The sequence below is a fragment of the Mauremys reevesii genome, unplaced genomic scaffold (genome assembly GCF_016161935.1).
Source record: "Mauremys reevesii isolate NIE-2019 unplaced genomic scaffold, ASM1616193v1 Contig155, whole genome shotgun sequence".
Lineage (NCBI taxonomy): Eukaryota > Metazoa > Chordata > Testudines > Geoemydidae > Mauremys > Mauremys reevesii.
In genome coordinates, this window is record NW_024100777.1 from 40,099 (window position 1) to 50,356 (window position 10,258).

Below are 10,258 nucleotides of genomic sequence, written 5' to 3' on the forward strand. Positions count from 1 at the left end.
CTAGGGAGGTGATGGAATCTCCTTCCTTAGAGGTTTTTAAGGTCAGGCTTGACAAAGCCCAGGCTGGGATGATTTAGTTGGGTTTGGTCCTGCTTTGAGCAGGGGGTTGGACTAGATACCTCCTGAGGTTCCTTCTAACCCTGAGATTCTATGATTCAGTTCCTGGTTCTACCACAGGCTTCTTGTGTGACCTTGGATAGACCTGTGACACCAGCAGGCCAGGTGCCAGTTCCTGCCAAGGTCCCCCTGTCTCAACTAGACACTGACAGATGCAGAGCTGGAATCCGCTTGACTCACTCGTGGGTTCATATCAATAAAATCGGTATTATCAAGAGTTTCGGGTTAGGCTCTATTGAGAGTTGGGAGTTGCTGGATGAATTCATCTCACTTGTAATATCCGTGTTCCACGTGGTCATGTAATATTGGAGCGGGTGTCGTGAGAGCCTCTGTGACTGTCTGAACTGCCATGCAGGAGAGGGACGTTAATGAGTGTGAAGAGCGCTCTTCTGCAGAAATTGTTACGCCCCTTCCGAGCGGAGACCCATCGATACCAGACAGGCTAGGGGTGGGGCTTACAGCTGGGAACTCCCTACATCTGGAGTGAGAAACCATCAGCAAAAGGACTACAGCTCTTTTTGTTACTCCACCCTCCTCCCCGGACATGAGTCATGCAAGTGGACCCCTCTCATCCGCTGAGTATGAGCACATGGCAGGGGGGGGCAAAAACCCCAAACCAAAGGGATTAAGGAGCTCTGTGCTGCTGGAATTCTGGGGTGGGATGCAAGGTGTTTCTAGGCAAAAGCAGGAGATCCCCAGCCACTTAGCCTGGGTTAGCTCTAACAGTCAAACAGAGCTTGCAGATGTGCCAGAAGCCTCTGTTACCTTTTGAAACCTAAGACTGTAACTCATTCATGTGCCTCTGTTTGCTTTAACTTTGTAAATAATTCTCTAGTTTCCTTTTCCTATTTAATAAATCTGTATATAGTTTATTCTAGGGTTGGCTACAAACATTGTCCTTGGTATGAGATCTAAGGCCCAACTGAGCTGAGGTAAGTGACTGGTCCCTTGGGATTAGAAATAGCCGGAATATTGCTGTGATTCTTGCGGTAAGGGGCCCCCTGTCACACAGATGTGCTCACCTGGGTGGCAAGACAGACTGGAGCACCCGGGGACTGTCCAGGACTCTGTGTTAAGCCTGGTAAAGAGCCTGAGGAGTTTGCACTGGGTGCAGTTGGTTGGTTAAATCTGATACTTCTGATCTTTATTATGGTGTCCCCAGTTTGCCGGGTGCTGAAGTCAGACGTACTGGCCTGTAATTGCCAGGATCACCTCTGAAGCCTTTTTAAAAATTGGTGTCACATTAGCTCTCCTCCAGCCATCTGGCACAGAAGCTGATGTAAATGACAGGTTACAGACTACGGCTAGTAGTTCTGCAATATCACATCTGAGTTCCTGCAGAACTCTTGGGTGAATCCCATCTGGTCCTGGTGACTTATTGCTGTTTAGTTTATCAATTTGTTCCAAAACCTCCTCTAGTGATGCCTCTGTGTGGTACAGTTCTTCAGATCTGTCACCTAAAAGAATGGCTCAGGTGTAGGAATCTCCCTCAGATCCCCTGCAGTGAAGACCAATTCAAAGAATTCTTTTAGTTTCTCCAAAATGGCCTTATTGTCCTTGAGTGCTCCTTTAGCATCTCAATCGTCCAGTGGCCCCACTGGTTGTTTGGCAGGCTTCCTGCTTCTGATGGACTTAAAAAACATTATGTACCATAAAATATACCATTTTATGTAATAAATTTTATGTTAGTTTATGTGTCTTTTGCTAGTTGTTCTTCAAATTCTTTCTTGGCCTGTCTAATTATACTTTTACACTTGACTTGCCAGAGTGTTTGCTCCTTTCTATTTTCCTCAGTAGGATTTGACTTCCAATTTTTAAAGGATGCCTTCTGGCCTCTAACCACTTCTTTTACTTTGTTGTTTAGCCATGGTGGCACTTTTTTGGGTCTCTTACTATGTTTTTTAATTTGGGGTACACATTTAATTTGAGCCTATATTGCATCTTATTTAAATGTTTCCATGCAGCTTGCGGGCATCTCACTTTTGTGACTGTACTTTTAAATTTCCCTTTAAATTAAATGTGTGGGGTAAAACAGCTGAGATCTGCCCCACATCTCCTGGAGACAGTTTAGTTGAATGGTTCAATGGGACTCCAAAAACTATGTTGGGGTATATGCAAATGAGAGGGACAAGTGACTGGGATGAAATGCTCCCCTAGTCATTAATTGCTTGTGAGGTGCCCCAAAGCCCATTGCGTTTGCCCCATTTGACCTCCTGTATGGGGAGTAAGGAGAGAGGTCCTCTGGATCTCACGGGAAGGCGGCACTGAGACAGAGGGGACAGTGACTGAATAGGTAAAGATTTAGAGCCTATGATGGAGGAGGTTTAAATGAACCTCACTAAAGCCAAGCTGTACAGGAAGCATGATATTGTGATGTCCCAGCTCTCGAACCCAAGCCTGGGAGGCCCCAGACAGCTGCTGCAGCCTAGTCTCCACCCAGTGTCTGCTGAAACCTGCTGGGCCGAGGAGCTAGTAGGACTATAGCCGTAGCCAAAACACTACCCACGGGAGCCCTGATTGGAGGATCATCCGGCTCCACCGACTGGTCCAACCATGCTATTTAAGCCAGAAGGAGGCTGCCTCACCGCCGCCTTTGCCCCTATTCCCACCATGCTCCTGCTCTGTGCTTGATCCTTGCATCTCCTCCAATTCCTGCCCTTACCCCTCGCCTCCAATCACGTGTTGCCAGTCCTGGTTCCGACCCCAGCCTCCAACTTCTGACCCTGTCTCTGGCTTGACCCCTGGCTCCAGTAACTGGCAGGAGACTCTGGCGCTGAGCCTTGGTTTCATTCCCCACCCTGGACGCCTGCTCTGCCCACTAGGCCAGACCCACTCCAGTCCATATCAGGTATGATCACAATTCCTGTGTTGCCTGATCTATTGAGTAAGGGATTCATTTGGTTTCCCCAATTAACACTCTGTAATTTGGTAGCGTCTTGTCCCAAGATCAAGGCCAGGGTTATCAGAATTACTGCTGTGGGAGCCCGATGGGACACAACCACCACAACAGTCACACTCGGGGAAGTAACTAAAAGTTTTATTATTACAATGATCAGTCCAATGAGTCAAACAATCCAAACAAGCAAAGTGAGGTAGTACAACACTGCGAGAGCAACCCCCACAATTACACATCTGTCCTCCCACTATCCTTGGGGGCTCTAGAGACTGAGACAGGTCCTAGGCTGGCTCCAGTATTGCCAATGCAGCACTCCAATGGCTGTACTAGGGACCAGATGTTCTGTAGGCCTCGATGTCCCTCATGCAAATGTACGCATTGCTCTTCCCTCCTTACCAAATCTTAACTTCCTCACCCTCATCATGTCGGGGTGTCCTTGTCCTCTAGATTAGTATATTCATTAGGTTAAACTCATTAACATATACGTCTGTCGGATTACCATACTTAGGTGCAGTTAACATCTACTAATATTCCCCTCCAAAAATACCCTAAACTGGTACAAACTGTCTTCTTGCAGTTACCTGTCAGCCATCTGCACCACTTCTAATGCCATCTTGTGACTTATAGTCACGTTCGTTTACTCACTTATCCTAACTTATTAAGTAACTACAGCTACTTAGGCTGTGAGCCTTATACTTAGGGCTCTTGATTAATCGCAGTTAACTCACGCGATTAACTAAAAAAAAATTAATCGCGATTAAAAAAATTAATTGCGATTAATCGCACTGTTAAACAATAGAATACCAACTGAAACTTATTAAATATTTTTAGATGTTTTTCTACATTTTCAAATATATTGGTTTCTATTACAACACAGAATACAAAGTGCACAGTGCTCACTTTATATTTTTATTACAAATATTTGCACTATAAAAATGATAAAAGAAATAGTATTATTCAAGCAGCAAAGAGTCCTGTGGCACCTTATAGACTAACAGACGTATTGGAGCATGAGCTTTCGTGGGTGAATACTCACTTCGTCGGATGCATGTAGTGGAAATTTCCAGGGGCAGGTATATATATGCAAGCAAGAAGCAGGCTAGAGATAACGAGGTTAGTTCAATCAGGGAGGATGAGGCCCTCTTCTAGCAGCTGAGGTGTGAAAACCAAGGGAGGAGAAACTGGTTCTGTAATTGGCAAGCCATTCACAGTCTTTGTTTAATCCTGAGCTGATGGTGTCAGATTTGCAGATGAACTGAAGCTCAGCAGTTTCTCTTTGAAGTCTGGTCCTGAAGTTTTTTTGCTGCAGGATGGCCACCTTTAAATCTGCTATTGTGTGTCCAGGAAGGTTGAAGTGTTCTCCTACAGGTTTTTGTATATTGCCATTCCTAATGTCTGATTTGTGTCCATTTATCCTTTCATGTAGGCACTGTCCAGTTTGGCCGATGTACATAGCAGAGGGGCATTGCTGGCATATGATGGCATATATTACATTGGTGGACGTGCAGGTGAATGAACCGGTGATGGTGTGGCTGATCTGGTTAGGTCCTGTGATGGTGTCACTGGTGTAGATATATGGGCAGAGTTGGCATCGAGGTTTGTTGCATGGATTGGTTCCTGAGCTAGAGTTACTATGGTGCGGTGTGCAGTTATTGGTGAGAATATGCTTCAGGTTGGCAGGTTGTCTGTGGGCGAGGACTGGCCTGCCACCCAAGGCCTGTGAAAGTGAGGGATCATTGTCCAGGATGGGTTGTAGATCCCTGATGATGCGTTGGAGGGTTTTAGCTGGGGACTGTATGTGATGGCCGGTGGAGTTCTGTTGGTTTCTTTCTTGGGTTTGTTTTGCAGAAGGAGGCTTCTGGGTACACGTCTGGCCCTGTTGATCTGTTTCCGTATTTCCTCGTGCAGGAATTGTAGTTTTGAGAATGCTTGGTGAAGATTTTGTAGGTGTTGGTCTCTGTCTGAGGGGTTGGACCAGATGCGGTTGTACCTCAGTGCTTGGCTGTAGACAATGGATCGTGTGGTGTGCCCGGGATGGAAGCTGGAGGCATGAAGGTAGGCATAGCGGTCAGTGGGTTTTCGGTATAGGGTGGTGTTAACATGACCATCACTTATTTGCACCGTGGTGTCTAGGAAGTGGACCTCCCATGTAGATTGGACCAGACTGAGGTTGATGGTGGGGTGAAAGCTGTTGAAATCGTGGTGGAATTTTCCAGAGTCTCCTTCCCATGGGAAGTTCACCTCATACAAGCACTGTAGTGCAATCTCTTTATTGTGAAAGCTTAACTTACAAATGTAGATATTTTGTTACATAACTGCACTCAAACAATGTAAAACTTTAGAACCTATAAGTCCACTCAGTCCTACTTCTTATTCAGCCAATCACTAAGACAAACAAGTTTATTTACATTTATGGGAGATAATGCTGCCTGCTTCTTATTTACAATGTTACCTGAAAGTGAGAACAGCTGTTCGCCTGGCACTTTTGTAGCTGGCGTTGCAAGGTATTTACGTGCCAGATATACTAAACATTCATATGCCCCTTCATGCTTCGACCACCATTCCAGAGGACATTCTTCTTCCATGCTGATGATGCTAGTTAAAAAAATAATGCATTAATTAAATTTGTGACTGAACTCCTTGGGAGAGAATTGTATGTCTCCTGTTCTGTTTTACCTATGTTCTGCCATATATTTCATGTTATAGCAGTCTCGGATGATGACCCAGCACATATTCATTTTAAGAACAATTTCACAGCAGATTTCTCAAAATGCAAAGAAGGTACCAATGTGAGAGTTCTAAAAATAGCTACAGCACTCGACCCAAGGTTTAAGAATCTGAAGTGCCTTCTAAAATCTGAGAGGGACGAGGTGTGGAGCATGCTTTGAGAAGACTTAAAAGAGCAACACTCTGATGCAGAAATGATAGAACCTGAACCACCAAAAAAGAAAATTAACCTTCTGCTGGTGGCATCTGACTCAGATGATGAAAATGAACATGCGCCGGTCCACACTGCTTTGGATCGTTATTGAGCAGAACCTGTCGTCAGCATTGACACATGTCCTCTGGAATGGTGGTTGAAGCATGAAGGGATGTATGAATTTTTAGCGCATCTGGCAGGTAAATATCTTGCGACACTGGCTACAACAGTGCCATGCGAACATCTGTTCTCACTTTCAGGTGACATTGTAAACAAGAAGCAGGCAGCATTATCTCCTGCAAATTGTAACCAAACTTGTTTGTCTGAGCGATTGGCTGAACAAGAAGTAGGACTGAGAGGACTCCAGGTAGGGGCGAAAGTAAGTTAAAGGACTTACCGGTATGCTGGAGTTCTGAGCAGGGGCGTGGCCTCAACTGGAAGAGGCGTGGCCTCAACCAGAAGAAGCAGGACCTTTAAATCAAGATTTAAAGGCCCCAGGGCTCCAGCTGCAGCTGGGAGTCCCAGGGCCTTTAAATCACCCCCGGAACTACCAGCTGCAGAGGTGGCTGGGAGTTCTGGGGCTTGGGTGATTTAAAGGGCCCGGAGCTCTGGCTGCCACTACCACAGTGGAGCTCCGGGCCCTTTAAATCGCCGCTGGAGCCCTGTCACCGCTACCCCGGGGCTTTGGCAGCCGGGCTCAGGCAGCAATTTAAAGGGCCTGGGGCTCCAGCGGCGGGGAGCCCCTGACCCTTTAAATCGCCGCCCAAGCCCTGCTGCTGGAGCCCCGAGGTAGCGGCGTGGGGATTGAAAGGATCAGGGGCTCTGGCTGCTGCGAGGAGCCCCGGACCCTTTAAAACACCGCCCGAGCCCTGCCGCCGGAGCCCTGGGGTAGCAGCAGCAGGGCTCCCATGTGGATTTAAAGAGCCGGGGCTCCCCGCAGTGGCAGGAGCCCAGGGCCCTTTAAATCACCCCCAGAGTCCTGCCTCTGGGGCTCCGGCAGCTGGGCTTGGGAGGTGATTTAAAGGGCCCTGGACTCCAGCCAGTGCAGGGAGCCCTGGGCCCTTTAAATTGCCAGCCTGGGGAAGCCAGTCCGGTCTGGCACGGCGCACCGTACCGTACCGTACCAGCTTACTTTCACCTCTGACTTCAGCTCTAAAGTTTTACATTGTTTTATTTTTGAATGCAGTTATTATTTGTACATAATGCTACATTTCTAAGTTCAACTTTCATGATAAAGAGATTGCACTACAGTACTTGTAATGGGGGAATTGAAAAATACTATTTCTTTTGTTTTTTACACTGCAAATATTTGTAATAAAATAAAGTGAGCACTGTACACTTTGTATTCTGTGTTGTCATTGAAATCAATATATTTGAAAATGTAGAAAACATCCAAAAATATTTAAATGAATGGTATTCTATTGTATTTAACAACGCAATTAATCACACGATTAATCACGATTTTTTTAATCACATGATTAATCACGATTAATTTTTTTCATTGCTTGACAGCCCTGCTTATACCTATGCTAGCGGCTCAGCTATTCTTGTAGGCCTAGGCCTATAGGTCTCTTGCATTCCTGTGGTCAGTTCCTTACCCTTTTATCGTCTCCATACTGTGTAAGTGTCAGTGCTGTGTGGGTGTGTACTCACTGCCTGGGCTACACCCGTGAACGCTCATTTGATGTGGGGGTTTTGCCCAGCAAAAAGGTACAAAATGCAAAACTCAAGGGAGAGACCTTCCGAGGGTGCTGAGAGTGTGACTGAGGTTCCTCATAAGACGCAGCAATGCCACAGCAAAGTTGCTTCACAAATGATGCATGTCAGTAGGCTTAAAGCCTCTCTCCATAGAGAAGCCATTGTAAATATGATTTGTTGTGTGCAGGAGGATTCTGAGAGAGCTTCCCTCCTTGAGCTGTTGGTTGACTGCCATAGAGGGCAGTGAGGGTACGTCTACACTACGGGACTATTCCGAATTTGCATAAACTGGTTTTGTAAAACAGATTGTATAAAATCGAGTGCGTGCGGCCACACTAAACACATTAAATCGGTGGTCCGAGGCTAGCATCGACTTCTGGAGCGTTGCACTGTGGGTAGCTATTCCGTAGCTATCCCATAGTTCCCGCAGCCTCCCCTGCCCCTTGGAATTTCCGGGTTGAGATCCCAGTGCCTAATGGGGCAAAAATCATTGTTGCGGGTGGTTCTGGGTAAATGTCGTCAGTCACTCCTTCCTCTGGGAAAGCAACGGCAGACAAGCATTTCACGCCTTTTTTCCCTGGATTGCCCTGGCAGATGCCATAGCATGGCAATCATGGAGCCTGTTTTGCCTTTTGTGACTGTCACCGTATGTGTACTAGATGCCGCTCACAGAGGCGATTCAGCAGCACTACACAGCAGCATGCTTTTGCTTTTGCATGACAGCAGAGATGGTTATCAGCCATACTGCACCATCTACCAATCCATAAATTGGTAAAAAGATGATCTTGGCTACCTGTCGTTTTGCACTTTTTGCTGCTGTCATACGGGCCCCGGGCTGATATTAGCCAGGGGCGCAAAAGCAAAATTTGGGAATGACTCCCAGAGTCAATCCCTCCTTTTTGGTATCTAAAAATAGAATCAGTCCTGCCTAGAATATGGGCAAGTGTACTAGAGAACCACTGTATCAGAGAGCACAGCTGCTCTGTGTCAGATCCAGCAGAAATTATGAGCTGTATGCTATTCAGAGGGGGTGCTCCTGCAACAACCCCACCTGTTGATTCCATTCTTCCCCCAGCCTTCCTGGGCTACTGTAGCATTGTCCCCCCACTTGTGTGATGAAGTAATAAAGAATGCAGGAATAAGACACACTGACTTGTTAGTGAGAAATGAGTGGAAGGCAGCCTCCAGCTGCTATGATAGTCCAGACAGGACAGTAAGGAGTGTGGAGGAGAGGAGCCCAGCATCCCTCTACTAGTCCAGGAGCAATTGAATCTTTTTTTTACACATGAAGGGTGGGGGCTGACAGAGCTCAGTCCCCCTGTTGCTATGACAACAATGGTTATCAGCCATACTGTACCATCTACCAGGAAAAATTAGGGCCAGGCACCCTTGATAGACCTCACCGATGCTAGTCTGCATGGTTACCAGTCCTTTTGCACTGCCCCTTTTGCCAATAGGCTGATGATGAGGACGGGTACCAGTCTTATTGCACCATCAGCCACCCATGGCGGGGCGAAGCAAGGATGTTGGTGTTGAGTGCTGCAGCATCGGGTCTATCTGCAGCATTCAGTAAAGATAGGGTGACATGTTAAAGAGTCAAGAGAGGATTGTTTTCCCTTTCACTTCTGGGGGTGGGTGGGTGAGGGGGTGCGTAAATTGCCGAGCTATGCCCTGACCCACTGCGGACACTGTGTTTGACCCTAGAAGCATTTGGAGCTCAGCCAAGAATGCAAATACTTTTCGGAGACTGCAGGAACTGTGGGATAGCTTGAGCTCTCCAATCCATGAGCATCCATTTGATTCTTTGGCTTTCCATTACGTTTGTCACGCAGCAGTGTGCTGAGCCCCTGCTATGGCGTCTGTCTGGAGATTTTTTAAAAATGATTTTGAATTTCGTCTTCTGTAATGGAGCGCTGATAGAACAGATTTGCCTGCCCTTACAGCGATCACATCCGCATGGTCCATGCGGGAGCTCTTTCTTTAATTTGATTTTTAACTGCATCGCCACACGTGCTGATCTGAGCTCCACGCTAGGCAAACAGGAAATATTCAAAAGTTCGCGGGGCTTTTTCTGTCTATCTGGCCACTGCATCCGAGTTCAGATTGCTGTCCAGAGCGGTCAGTGGTGCACTGTGGGATACCGCCCGGAGGCCAATACCGTCGATCTGCGGCCACACTAACCCTATTCCGATATGGTAATTCCGATACTAGCGCTACTCCTCTCGTTAGGGAGGAGTACAGAAACCGGTTTAAAGAGCCCTTTATACCGATATAAAGGGCCTCTCAGTGTGGACGGGTGTGGCGTTAAATCGGTTTTACGCTCCTAAAACCGGTTTAAATGCCTAGTGTAGACCAGGCCTGTGATACGTACAGAGTTAACAGACTGAAAGGGCAGAAATGTCAGCTGTGCTGCAAAGAAACAAGCAGGTCTCTAGTATGCCAGGTTTGACTCAGAAGATGGTCTCGCATTGATGCTGGGACTCAGCCTGCCCCGAGTAGAGCCTCCCAAACCACTGGAGAAAGGCAGGAGCAGATTCGTAAAGAAATACCCAGTACGTTGGAAATGGAGCTATTAGAGTGGGACAGTTCCTGTGCCTCACTTGTGTTATGGTTCCTAAGGGAGCTGG